The sequence below is a fragment of the Rhynchophorus ferrugineus genome, unplaced genomic scaffold, assembly GCF_030347505.1.
Source record: "Rhynchophorus ferrugineus isolate W39M unplaced genomic scaffold, kcgeb_rfMv2 rfM1, whole genome shotgun sequence".
In the NCBI taxonomy this organism is placed as follows: Eukaryota; Metazoa; Arthropoda; class Insecta; order Coleoptera; family Curculionidae; genus Rhynchophorus; species Rhynchophorus ferrugineus.
The window spans coordinates 59,526,660-59,541,174 of record NW_027472580.1 but is presented as its reverse complement, the minus strand read 5'-3'; the positions used below and the strand labels follow the sequence as shown (position 1 = coordinate 59,541,174).

At 29.5% G+C, this 14,515-nt stretch overlaps 1 protein-coding gene and 1 long non-coding RNA gene across 3 annotated transcripts in view; both read right to left on the bottom strand.

Annotated features, from left to right (window-relative positions):
• The window catches only part of LOC143198976 (cGMP-dependent protein kinase, isozyme 2 forms cD4/T1/T3A/T3B), a 355,938-nt gene that overhangs the window by 180,037 nt on the left and 161,386 nt on the right, over window positions 1-14,515 (bottom strand). The gene's annotated exons all lie outside the window — the stretch shown is intronic.
• Window positions 10,081-13,998, bottom strand: LOC143199083 (uncharacterized). The gene is made up of 2 exons (XR_013006356.1): window positions 12,346-13,998; window positions 10,081-12,155 (listed from the first exon to the last, which is right to left on the bottom strand). It is a non-coding gene; the product is annotated as an uncharacterized LOC143199083 (long non-coding RNA).

Below are 14,515 nucleotides of genomic sequence, written 5' to 3'. Positions count from 1 at the left end.
TTCTTAAATTATGTTTTCGGATAATTTAATTGTTGGAACTTGGTTGTAAACTCATTAATAGTAATATTTATAATTTCTGACCTGACAGTGTCAGTGCTCAAGGCAACAAGATAGTCCTGATCTTGTTGCAATAGTCACGGGTTTGAATCCCGCTGGGTATGGTTGTAAATGTATATTTGTGATTGTTCATAGGCAAAAGTATAAATCCAGACAAGGAAAAACAACCCAGTCACTGCAGTAACTAAGTTGGCTACTCGCTAGTCGGTGGACTTGCCGAGAACCCTGGTGGCCCGTATCAAGCGGTAGGTCTAGTTCATAAAAATTTGGTTGGTAAAAAGAAGATTAAAACATAATTTTAAAAAATCGTAAATATATCATAAAAAAAATTATCTCTATTAAGTATGAAATGAAATCGCGAAAAATTGCGAGGTCTTATTTTTAACAATATTGGATATGTTTAAAAATCGACTGGAACCAGTTGGCTAGTTTTAGTCAATCCATACTGCTCCAATACGGAAGCCAATAGTTTAAATGTAATTATGGAAGGTCAAATTCCTAGACTAGGCAGACTAAATGTTTCCAGGCGTGGCGTCTAAGACACTCGCCAGTTGGTTGATTAATACGGAGGAACATGGTTAAAACATATGTTATATTATGCTGTTGATATGACCCGGCTGGTTCTGTTAAAATATAAAAATTCTAGGAAAATAAACTATTTTTAAAGTAAAATAATTCGTTTTATTGTTTTAAATCCTTCACATTTCTTAGCTGGTAGGATAGTAGGTAGGATTTCGGGGAGCTTTTAGGTTTGTTGTCTTGCTAATTTATTAATTAACTGGAGTCAACTTACTTATCATCGCATTTACACGAAGCATTCCTTGGCGTGGATAAGAGTTCAGGCAAAAGTATCGCAGTTGAAGCTGTAAGATCCAAACTACTTTGAAAAACACCACTAGTCCATGAATCCCTGGTATAAGCATCGCAATTCGCATTAAAAAAAAACACCAAATGGTGGACTGAAGTAGTTGTAAACTAACTCAGTCTAATGGAATTTGAACAGAAGTTTGCAGTTCAGGATGTAGGGCCAAAAGACCAAAAGCGAACTGCGGTTATTAGTCACCAAAACTTAGGAATCTATTCCAGACAGCGTATACTATGAAAATTTGACACTATTTTAAGATAAGAAGCAATGTGACAGAAGAAGACATAGGCGATACTCACAAATAATGCTATTACAATTATAAACTGTCCATACGGGACAACAATCTGTAGGAGGAAAGTGTTACATCGCATGGCTGATGGCCAATTTTTTTCAAGAAAAACATAGAAACAAACAATATAATAGTATGAAGTCGCTTGCAGTCTCAGTTCAATAAGTCCACTCCTTTCCGCAAAATAAAAAAATTGTTGTTTTATATCTCTCATATTTAACTACTTATTTATATCTTATATAATTATATCATAGCTTATATACTTCTATACTTTATATATATTTCAAATTTACAAAGATTTATAACCAAGTTGTTCAGCCAAAACTAATTTAAACTCGGAAAGATCAAAGCTAAATGACCCGAGCTCATATAAAACAAATGTAACGAAACGACACAGGCCGATTGGTTATTACAAAACAGGATCAACCAGTGTTGTTTGTACTGGGAAACACATGCCGAGCAATAGAGCCAATAAAAAATACATTTCCTGGAAGAGCTGAAAAAATTCTCACTCAGCCTGGCTAACAGCAGACGTTCAGTCGCCAAGCGTTGTTTCATATTCTATTTATAAGTATCATTCATTTTTTCCCGCTATTTTTCATTGTCGAATGCTTTGTACCTTTTTAAAGACATACTAATTCGAATATGTGTTTTTTTAGAATGGTATAGTTCGTATGTTCGTTTGTTGAGAACGTTCTCAGTTCGATAATTATTGAATAGTAATAAAGTTAATTATTTAAAAAAACGATTTCTAACCTTAAATCCTTACTAATTGATCAAAATAATCTCGCCCTTAATTACATACCACAATGAAAAAAATTGTGTGGGCTATATGTTTGGGAAACAGTAGCATCAAAACAAATTTGGTAGTCCATAAAAACACATTTACACCTTCTTTCATCTTTTCACGTTTTTTATTTAAACGCATTAAAAAACACGTAAACCTTATATTAGTCTGATATAAACCAAAGGCTCATATTGTAAATACTGTATTCCCTATATTTTAAAGCAGGCGCTAATGCCTCGATATCGTATTATGTACGACTGAAGAAAATATTAATAATGGATGTTAACTGTTGTTAGTTGATTGGATGTTACTCTGCTAGTTCATCTTTGATGGTATCTGAATTGAAAAAAAATCTACACAAATTCCTGGAGTAGTGTCCTAACCCTTGGTGGCATTACAACTTGATTTACAACAAATTGTCATGAGTCAGCCCACACGACAGTAGGTATGATAAGGAATATTTTCTACAGGAATCTATCGACTAGGGGTATTTCTCAATGTTTAAATGTTTCTGTTTAAACTGAAATAAGTTACGAAATAGTATGGAAAAAGATGACAAATCATATATAAGTAATATAAAAATAGTTGTTACATAGCATTCTTGAACATTAATGAACTAGTAACAGGAACTGTTTTACATGGCTCATCAAACTACATAAGGTGAATAATGTGAATATTTTGGCATAATACCAGGAAACGTTTCGTTAATTATAGCAGTAAATAAAGTAATATATTTCACGTATATTAAGTTTTAATAATTCAAAATAAATATGAAGTAATTGACTGCATGAGTCGTTTTAATATTATATTACAATCGAATTTAAAAAATACTCAAGACGGTTTAAAAAGTGTACTTTCTTCAAACTATTTTACGGTACGGTACGATTCAAACTTTTCGAATGAGATTTAATAAATATCCAAATATATTAATAATCAAATAACTACCCAATTAGTGAAGTTCAGAATTGCATTAATATATATATATATATATATATATATATATTTAAAAATCAAATATCATAGGTTTGAAACAATAACAATACCTAATATATATTTCTTGTTCGTTACTGTTCATTATTATTGATTAATAAACCTCAAGTAACATTACGTTAGAAAAAAGCAAAGTAGAATTATTAAGATTAGAGATATTAAGATTAGAATTAAAATATGAGGTGGCACTAAAATATCAAATCAAAAAGTAATCCAACGATGGTAAAATAAAGTTCTTCGAATAATTAGCAATGCTTATCACTACGTAACCAACGAAGAACTGCACGACGACCTCGAAATCAAATGTATTTACGAATTCACAGTCCACTAAGTATCAATAACGTGGAAGCAATATATCTATTGGATAACACATATAAAATCAGAAGCTTGAAACGAAACAAACCACACAAACTTGTTTGGTGTAGAAGCGTCACTCTTAACTTTAGCTAGTTTATTTTAATTTTAATTTAGGAAGCACACACTGATTATGACACATGGGCTGAAAATTCCCGGACCTAATACATATATGGCGGCAGTTTTCCGTTTTCTCAGTTAGTACTAACCTTAGAGTTATAGTATTAAGAGTGACACTACTTTTCTTATTTTCAAAACAATGGATCAAAAACAATTTCGTGTTTTAATTTTATACTACTTCTTGATGGGAAAAAATACCGTTCAAGCGAAGCAATGACTTGAAGAGTGTTATAAGAACTCCGCTCCATCAGCAACAATAATAAAACCTTGGTTTGCTGACTTCAAACGTGGCCGTAGAGACACCGATAATTCAGAGCGCAGTGGACGTTCAAATGAGGTGGTAACACCAAAAAACATAAAAAATATCCACAAAATCGTTTTGAATGATAGAGTAGTGAAGTTACGTGAGTTAGCTAACATTGTGGAGATATTAAAAGAACGTTTTGGTTTTATATTGCACGAACATTTGACATGTTCATGACATTATGAGAAAGCTCTGTTCAAAGTGGATGTCGCGTTTACTTACTGTTGACTAAAAACAAGAACGTGTTGATGATTCTGAGCCGTGTTTGGCCATGTTTAAACGAAACAAACCGGAGTTTCTGCGATGATATGCGACAATGGATGAAACATGGATCTATCACTTCGGAATCAAAACGGTCGTCATCTGAGTGTACAGCAACTGGTTACAGGTCTATTTTAAGGTAAAAGATAAATCGTTCTACAAAAGTGGCATTGAAATGTTAGAGCGGCGTTGGAATGATTGTTTGGCTCTTGATGGAGATTACGTTGATGAATGAAGACAATTTGAACAAAAAAACGCATTTTCCTTGTTACGTCCGGGACTTTTCAGCCCATGTGTTACATACTAAAACACTGCAATGTGGAAGTAACATAGCTATTAGAAGAAATTAGAAGAGTGAAGAGAACCAAACTACCTTAACCTGTATAGTGTATATAGGTGTTTACTTTTAACTTTAGCTTAACTAGATTATTTTATTTTTTTTATATCTAATTTCATTTTAAATATATACTAATAACATATTCCGCAATCATCTTTCTTGTGTATTGATGTATGTATATAACAGAATAATAGTAGTAATTTAATTTTATAAATTTAAGACTGCATTGAGCATATCTAATGTAAGATTTAACAGAAAAACCTCAAGTAACATGTTCCTTGCCAAGTTTGGCCAATATTTTTATTTTATCAGATCGGTGAATCCTACAAGACACTTTTTGATTTTGAAATAAAATAGATTAAGCAGAATAAAATAATAAAAATAAAATAGATTAACTGCTTTATCAGATTTTAACAGTTCATAATATACAACACCAAGCAAGTCCCACTAAACATAGAGCATGCTCTTGCAAACAAAGTGATTCAGCTTCGACAATGGTAATCATGATTTCTTCACTTGGGATTTTCGGAAAATCAAATTCGACGTGATTTCAAACAAAACTGAATGGCTGATTCAATTCACATAGCTGTCTTTGACTGTGTAACAAAACTAATTTTATTATTTATAGTTGTTTCATTTATGTTATTAAAAGTGCAAGAATACTTAACAAGCAAATATCTAACTTGGATAATGACTACAAACCACAAATATTTTAAGCAGTTTATATAACTCGAAATTATACAAATGTATTTATCATATCCAACAATATATTCAATATAATTGAGCTGTATAATTAATAATTTTAATTCAAAACATCAAAAAAAATCTTGGATTTGGCAAATATTTTAATCGCTTAACGATATAATCCTATGCATATGATTTTTATTATTTAAGTAAATAATGTATAAATTATAGTAAATAATGGATAAAACGGTCTATAAAGAAATATTATCTAATCGCTTGGTTATCAGGTAATTATAATGATTAAGATAAAGGCGTATAATGATAATATAATAACATTCCGGTGGTTTGATGAATGACGAGTTCTTACCACACCTTTAATTGTTTAGATAAAGAGATTCGTTCTAAATTATTTAATCTAAATTATTAAATTATTATTCAATGCTCACCAAAAGTTTCTTAGTATGTACGTTTATAGATTATATATTTTTCGAAGATCTTAAATGTAATAACATGAACCGACATAAAATTGAGAATGTGCTTATTGCATACCAAAATCTTTATGTTAATAATTTAAGACCTGTAAGGTTATGTTTAATGTTATTTTTATAGTTAAACCACTAATTGACGACAGGTATATCTTGAAGCAAAAATATACTCATAATATCCAAAAAGATATAAATGATCGATCGGTCTTCGCTTTTTTCATCAGATTTTATTTAATAGATTTACAACAAAAATATTTATGCTGGTAGCTGTTGGATGGCAACAATGGCGTTCGTCAAATCGCTAATTAAAATTCTTTACAAGCACGCAGAAACCGTCTAAAACGAATTATTTACCTAAACACCAGAATAGATGTGGATAATAAATTTAGAAAACGACCATTTAACGTGTTCCGGCATTTACAGTTTGGTGAAAATCAAAATAAACCCATATCAATGGCGTGCGTTTTAATTGCATACCTTCAGCAAATCTTATAAACAGTTTCAGTCTGATATCAGCTTCAAATATAAATAGAAATTTCGGTTCTAATGCTTGTTCATATAATTATAATAACATTTCTAGGTTTTACTTTATGGGGTGATACTCCGACGTATTGAAGCTCTGACTGCTCTGATTAATTAAATTTTGAATCCTGCGGTAAGTACAGAAATTGTTTTGCCATTGTGACTCTACAGTTTTAATTATAAAATAATTTATTACTATTTTTCATTTATCAAAACTATTTTTACATTAACCCCGTTAAACATAATATTAACAATTATTTATTAAATCATACAAGTTCATGTGGTTCCCCTTCTAAATTCCTCTGCATTGTCTAGTAGTTCTATTGTTTCCACATTGGTGTAATCTAATTTTTTTTATCTTAGGTCAAGTTGGGAATGCCTTCCAACTAGCCAGTACAGTTGCTTAATTTTGAGTTGAATCTGTTCAGTTGTTTGTCTAACATGACGTTTCCAATTTAATTTACGAAATAGTGGACGCCGATTCAGTCTTTTCGTTGCGACGCAAAATTATACGGACAGATAACAGATAATATATAAAATATGGACAGATCTTGAACCACTAAACTGCATTTTCAGTCTCTAGTTCACTTGTGGATCTTGTTAACTGCTACTTGTAATTATTCTATGCCTGTAGATAACTTTCTATGCCTATGGACAGAGAGAGTGTGTCGTCGTCAAATGCAGACTGTTTCTTTTATTGTTGGGATATAGGTTGGGTATAATGGATGAAAAAGATTTGAATATAGAGAATGCGCCACCCTAAATTTTATTTCGAAGAAATGCGACTCTGGCAGTGTACAATAGTATCGCACAATTTCCTTATTGCATTCGTATTTTTTTGGGAAAAATACCCTAAATTAGATTTTGCAAGCCTAATTATTAACAAAATCTTAAAACCCGTAGTTAATTAGCCAAATAATCTATCTGGGAAGCTACAGTTTACTGTAATTCGACTTCCGTCGTATAATTATATAATTCTGAGTTAACCCTGAGTTAAAGCGTTCATACAGCATCTAATTATCTTTGTGATCTTAAACTTATGTAAGATTAAATATATTTATATTTGTCGAGAAATAACTTATGTTGGCAGAAATTATTAACACAGATCAATATGTCTTAAACGGTTTGTGCAGCACTGACAATTTATGAATATCATTTTCATCCCATGTGCTATTTAAGTCTCTAAAGTCATTATAAATGAACAATAAATAATAAAAAATAATAGCTGAGTATGTCAAAATGTCTTACCAACCAATTATTGGGAAGGTATTAAAAGTAGAAAATACTTTGAAAATAACTCATTACAATCTGTGCTAGAGAAGAAAAGTTAGCAAGTTGATGAACTAACAGTGGAGAATCTTTTTTTCTGACAACGAACCACAAAAAGCAATTAAGAACAGTTATAAGATCATTTAATCTTCTAATCTCAGTTTGAATTTTTGATTTGAAAAAATGAATTAATTTAAATATATAAATAACATATTATAATCAATATATATTATCAAATTGTCAATAAAAATATCAATTATCAATTGAAATGATTTTATACATAATATCTAAAATAATGCATTATATATATGTATTAAATTACTACAGACAAATTAATATAGAACTTTTTATACTATTAGAAAAATAATTAAAATGTATAATATGAAAACCATAAATCTAAAAATAGCATCACATTTAGTAGACAGTTAATAATTGATAAATGAAACATAATTGAATAATAATACAGGGTGTGCTCTTTATAAATTTTGTGTACTATTGTTGTCTTGTAATAGTTTAAAATATAAATAACAATATTTGACAAAGCCTGTTTATTGAATTGTTTATATTATCACAATATTAATAGTATAATTGGTGAAATCTAATTAATCAAGAGCTGTCCTACATTATTATATTCCTTTGTTTTTATTTTTCAAGCAATAGTAAATAAGGGTGCAAATACGGTTTTATTTAGGAAGAAATCGAGAGTCTGTAACGCATTATACAAAATACAAGTTTTATTTGATTGAACATGAACGTTCATGACTAATGGAATGACCAACTTTTATTATCCAATATACTTTTTATGATAATGATAAAGAAAGGTATTTGTCCTTCTAAATATTTTGTTAATCGACCAGCTCTTATGTCCTGAGCAGATGAGAGTGATTCTTAATTTTATTTGATGTTTTAAACTCTGTGTGTCAAGATTGACTCTAGTTTTCGAGTACGCACATGGTGGAAGTATTGCTCTCTTATAGCGGCTGTCAACTGACCACGTTGTATTAAACATCATTTGGAGCTTGTTTTTTGATAGGACTATATTTCGGAACATGTCATTTTCTCACGAGCAACATTTTCGTTTCAGCGACAACGTTGCAAATTTGATTCAAAATATTTTTGTTACCTTCGTGGGTGTTATATGCTCAATAAATGTGGAAGAATTATGACAAATGCACTTAAATATGTATATTTACGGTACTTTAGTTTTGCTGTACTAAACACTAACAAGCCATAGGTACCAAGATAGAAACGCGTGATGAACAAATCTAGAAACGGACTACTAATTTGGATTCAGCCCACCAATTTACCTCGTAAACAACTTTTAGTTGCTCAGGTCCAAAACCATGTATACTTGTGTTTTATTGAGAAATATAATTCAATGAGAAAAATACTGGATGAAGATCCAAATTAAACACCAAAAATGTCAGTCGAGTCAGTTACATAAGTCAGTCGAACTGACCGACAGAGTTTTCGATTAGACAATATTGCTTTTAAAACAAAAAAAAGAGATAATTAAAAATGTAGAAACGTAACGAAACGTTATTAATGAAAAGATTGTAGAAAATTCAGTTGACAAATATCTTATTTTATATTCTAATATTATTACGAAATATATAATTATTCTGTGATAATATCTATATAATTAATGTTTATCTAATGTAACCAGATTGAATATGAAAATAAGACTTAAACTATCTTACCTCAATATATTTGCTTAAAAATTGCCAAAGTTTTAAAATATTAAAATTAAAAACAAAGAGATTTAAAAAATGGTACAGCTAGTAATGTCGATAACGCTGCGATTTCGATTATGTGACGTATTGACTGATCTTTGCTGTAAAATAAATCCCCAACCATAATAGGTGCTAATCAAATGGTTATTTGGTCAAGAACAGATGGTCTATTTATTTACGAAGATGTTAGTGATCGTGTGAAAGAGTCAAACGTCTAATGACGTAAATTTATTTCGAGACTGGTTCAATTTTGAACGATCGTTTCAATGTCTAATTATGGAATGCTTTCTAAGACCATTTTGTTTTTGTAGTCAATTCTAGTTTTTGTTTATCAAAAAAATCCCAGAAATAATTTCTAATGGATTATAAATGATAATACGAAAATAATCAAATTGATCTGTATTAAGTCAAGCTTCTGATGCGAAAATGTTAATGGTACTGCGATTAATAAATAATCAAATATAATCGTATGAATTATTTCCAATCAGCTAAACTGAATAAAGTATATTACACAGTTATCATGTGTCTCAAGATGTTAGGATTATTATTCCGATTATCTTCTATCGGTTCTTCAGTATTTTTACCAAAATGAATTAAACTCATTTCGTTCCGGGATTCGAGCTCTATTCGTCTGATTTAGCTCCATCTAACATTCTAGATTCGAAGACAGGCTTAAAGGCAATTATTACAAATCGGATTGAAAAACTGTTCCAAAGACGTTCCACAAGAAACAAACTGATATGATAAATGTATGCCTTCAATTGAAAAAATAAATGACCCGTTTATATTTATTTCAAGTTTCATTATTTTCTGATGGCAGTAGTATATTAATAAACACTAGCTGTAAATTTTCTGGTCGGCCCAATAGTCCCCTAATAAAAATTAGATAAGCATAAGCCATTAATATATTTTTTAATTGTTGTATTTTAAAACTATTTCTTGAACACTATGCATAATAAATAAAATAATAATGCATAGTCCATATGTACCTCAATATATTTTTCTTCTTCTTTCCTTAGATTCGATACTAAGCTTTGTTTCTATATCATTGAACGCAATTCTTGAATGCTCCCTTACAATGTATTTACATATTACTTTGATCAATTTAGTCTGTATCTTATTATTTGAAAACAAAAGTTAGCCGACCTTTCGCAACAAAGTATTTGAAGGAATAGGTGATCACGGTTGGTGATGAGATGGGGTTGGCCTTATACTGTTTTTGTTGAAACTATTTTGGTATTAAGGTAAGTGTCAAACAAATCACAATATTTTCTCTCAAAACCTTCTAGTGTGGCATTCATATCTCACACATTATTATAATAAAATTGATCTGTAAGTGATCGATTAGTTGATGTTCCTTTGTACGTGCACTTATTATTCCCGAATTTCGCCTATTAGAACTTTTCCACTCTCAAAGGGCATGTTGTACATACATATTACCTTTAGCAGGGCTAGAGGTGTTTGAAACCTCTTCTTGTTTAGTTTAAAAATATCTTTTATGTTGAGTTTCTTCAGCAGTCTTCCAATGTAGTCTGTTTTACATTGTTAGAAATGGGATAACTGCTAAGGAAACATTTCTCTTCTTCTGTTTCCGTTATTGTAGTAGATAAACGTTGGATCTTATTTATTGTAGGCAATTCATATAATTTGTTTACTGGGTATGGTCCCATCAGTTTCTATAAAAACGGATTTGTACCGAGTCGTTTATAGATCGGAACAAGAGAGAGTGTGTGTAAAAAAGTGTTTTAAAAATAATTATTTTGTGGGTCATTCCAGGTATTTTTTTAGGTAGTCGTTCATAGTATTTGAATCTGTAAAGAACGTTTTGGTAAAATCGCTGTGCTGTTTTGTTAATATAACATCTTATTATTAGTTTGGTACATCTGAGGTTAATGAGTTAATCTAGATGAACTTCGTTTAACTAAAAGGCCTAAGAAAGGAATTATGGATAATTCAGATGAGTACGGAAATAGTTGGGTCTGTCCCTTCTATGATTCCAAATAATGAATGTATCGTATATATATATATATATATATATATATAGAGGCACCGGATGATTTTTCATAGAAATGTTATAGGAACTGGACGAGAATCTGAATTCTCATCTGAATTTATTGATTATTTCTAAATTATCATTGATGTGAACTTTGGTAAAAAGGGAAACTACGATGGTTTGAATCGTCAATCAATCAGCAGATATAAGCAGAGATTTTAATTTGACACGGATTGATACCTGATGAATGAACGAGTAAGTCAATGTATATAATGTATCATCAAATTATCTGGTATAAAATAATAAAGAAAAGATGTAATTAATAAACATAAAAATAGTTAAGAAATATTGCTATAAAATTAATCATCACAGCAATTCGTAGTTATCGCCAGCTTTTGAAGCGAATCAAACTACCGTATTGGATATTGATAGTTGTCGAGAGTAATTTTATACCGATAAATTACAAAATAAAGTTTGGGATTAATTAATGTCTTTAATTTTCTTGTTTATTAGAGTTTAAATGATAAATTATCGGATTTTTGTTATATGAGTGGTACTCCAATTTTTCTATTTGTTTGACTGGTTCTCACGTAGCATTGTGCGTTAAATGCACCTCTAAAATATTTAACTTTATAATTATTCGAATTGTGTGAATTTATGAACACATTTATGACAAAAGTAAATAAAATAAGTTTTAGTTAAATATCGCATCTGCTTTTCATATAAAATATTCTAGCTGATTGTGATATATATTTGCATTTAGTGATTCAAGAGCCAATAACATAATAATCATTAACTAAAATCTTATATTTTTTCCAATAAAAATTAATTATTAATTATAATATAAATAAATAATCAATTTTATAGCATCAGAATTTTAAAATCAAACTAATATTAAAAATAAACCAACTAGTTTTATTTTGATTTAATTTCGAGAATATTGGAGAATTTCTCTAATATTTTGGAGCCTCGTGTTTACCAGTTAAGGTTTATCTGGACTGAATATATTGACTGGCGTGGCGTAATATATTCAACGTATTTTATAGTTTAACGATATATATATATATATATATATATATATATATATATATATATATATATATATCTATATATATATATATATATATATATATATATATATATATATCTATATATATATATATATATATATATATATATATATATATATATATATATATATATATATATATATATATATATATATATATGTATGCATATATTACCAAAAGGGAACTTTTCGAAATATTTCAAAATAAATGCTTAAATTCATATACTTAACACTAAATTTAATTTGATTTTAATTACATTAGTATATCATAAGGAACATAATTTACAGAATATTTGTAGGTTCGACTTTAACCACGATTTATCATAGATATTAATATATGTTTTGTGGTTTGCTCTTAAGTTAGTTTTAAATTAGGTAGACAATGATATGAACATTATCTCTTTATTATTACTTTTTGTATTTAAAATAAAATATAGATATTTTATTTAATTTAATAACTGCTGATATATTGAATTTGAGTATAAGGTATAATCAGGATACAAATGTACCGTCATTTGTTTATTGAGTCAAAAGTGATTGTGCTTTGGGAATGGATCTAGTGTATTTTAACTTATGATATTTTCCATATTACATTTAAGAGTGCTTAAATGAACGTGAGTATTACAATTGGTTTGGTAGTTTTCATTATAAAATTTTGCATGTTAGCCCTGAACAATTGTTGAAAAAATCGATGAAATCCTCGCGACGTTATTGGGGTATTAAATATTATCAATCATGGATCATAAAGCATTTCTGAACTGTAAACATAAGATTAGATACCAAAAGAAGCTTTACAGTAAAAACGTTTGACTCTTTGGAGTCAGCAAATAATACGATTGGGGCAGATGATTTAAAAAAGGGCCAGGAGTAATGGGTAAGGCGTTCTTTCCACTGTCATCCAAAATAGCTCTAGAGATTGTCTGCGAAGATTTAATGTATCTACAGTATTGTCAGCATATTATGCAAAACTCCGCTAGAGGTCAACGACCAAAACAGCACCTATAATTTATATGAATAAATTCGCTTTGAAAAATATCAAAAAAGTAAATTGTTTCCTTCCAACTTGAATGACTTAATGACCCGGTAAAACCTAAAATATGTTAATCCATTGTATAGTTCGACTCATGCTTTCTTTGGTATACATATATATATTGCTACAAGCATATAAGGACTTCTCACATTCAACTAGGGGGTTGCTGAATTTAAACATATGAAAGATGTCCTTATGAAATCCATATGCATCAACAGAACATAAGAGGAAATAAAGGATTTATTTTTGTTATATGTTGCTTTAGATTGATTTGTTATATTCCTCTCTAGAGGATTATTGATTACCTGAAACAGATTTAGTAGAGTAGTAGTGCTTAGGCGTCATATTATATAGCATAAGCAATATATCGACCGAACTTTTAAGTTCAGAATGTTGTGCACGCAATAGGCGGGCACTCTTAATTTCTTATTATGGTCACGCATCTTTTTACACAACTAGAAATACACCGCTAATATCAATAATTTAAAGCAAAAAAATTAAATACCCTATGTCCTATGTAGATTTAGCTTATTTGAATTTTTAATTTTATACATATCACAAAAAATAAACATTAATGGTATTTGGCGAATAAATATACTGAAGGTTACGTAGATAATAATGAATAAGACAAAACATTGTGATTTTTCTTTTATAACACATCCATCATTTATACTAAGATTAAAAAAGATAATTTCTATGCGTATAATATTAATTTTGTAGTAATTTTATATTTTTAACCGTGTTCGTTTGTTTAAAATGTATGTTATATATGATAAAATATTTTATTATTATTTAATGTTAAGCATTCAGCAAATATGCAGAGTACATCAAGTAGACAGTGCTAACAATATTGCATAGACTGTTTAGTTTACAACCTCTCAATTTCATTACCATTCTACAGGATAAATTCAAATTAATCACGTACGTTTTTATTTATTTTATAATCGTTTAACACATTAGGTGTTGCATGTCAAATATATTACCTACGACTTTTGTAACTTATTTTGCACTTTTTTTTTAGTACGCATATTAATGAAGACTATATTTGTATAAGCGTTCATAGTGTTAAGCATTTATAATATTAACTTGTGGAAAATAATTTCGGTTTTGTTCTATTGTAAGATTGCATTAGTGTCTTTAGTATGATATTCCCATTATAATCGTAGCGTCATTTGTTTATGGAGTCAAGTTACTGCGTTTTTCGTCTTATTTTGCTTTTTACATCCACAAAGAGACATATTATGGTGATATGCACAGTTGTATATGATGTGAGTCTGATCAATTTTGCTGTCAAGCTTGTCAATGTGTGTACGGTTTGATTGATCCCCTGCACCGCATCGTAGATGGCATTGTTCTCGGTCATGGC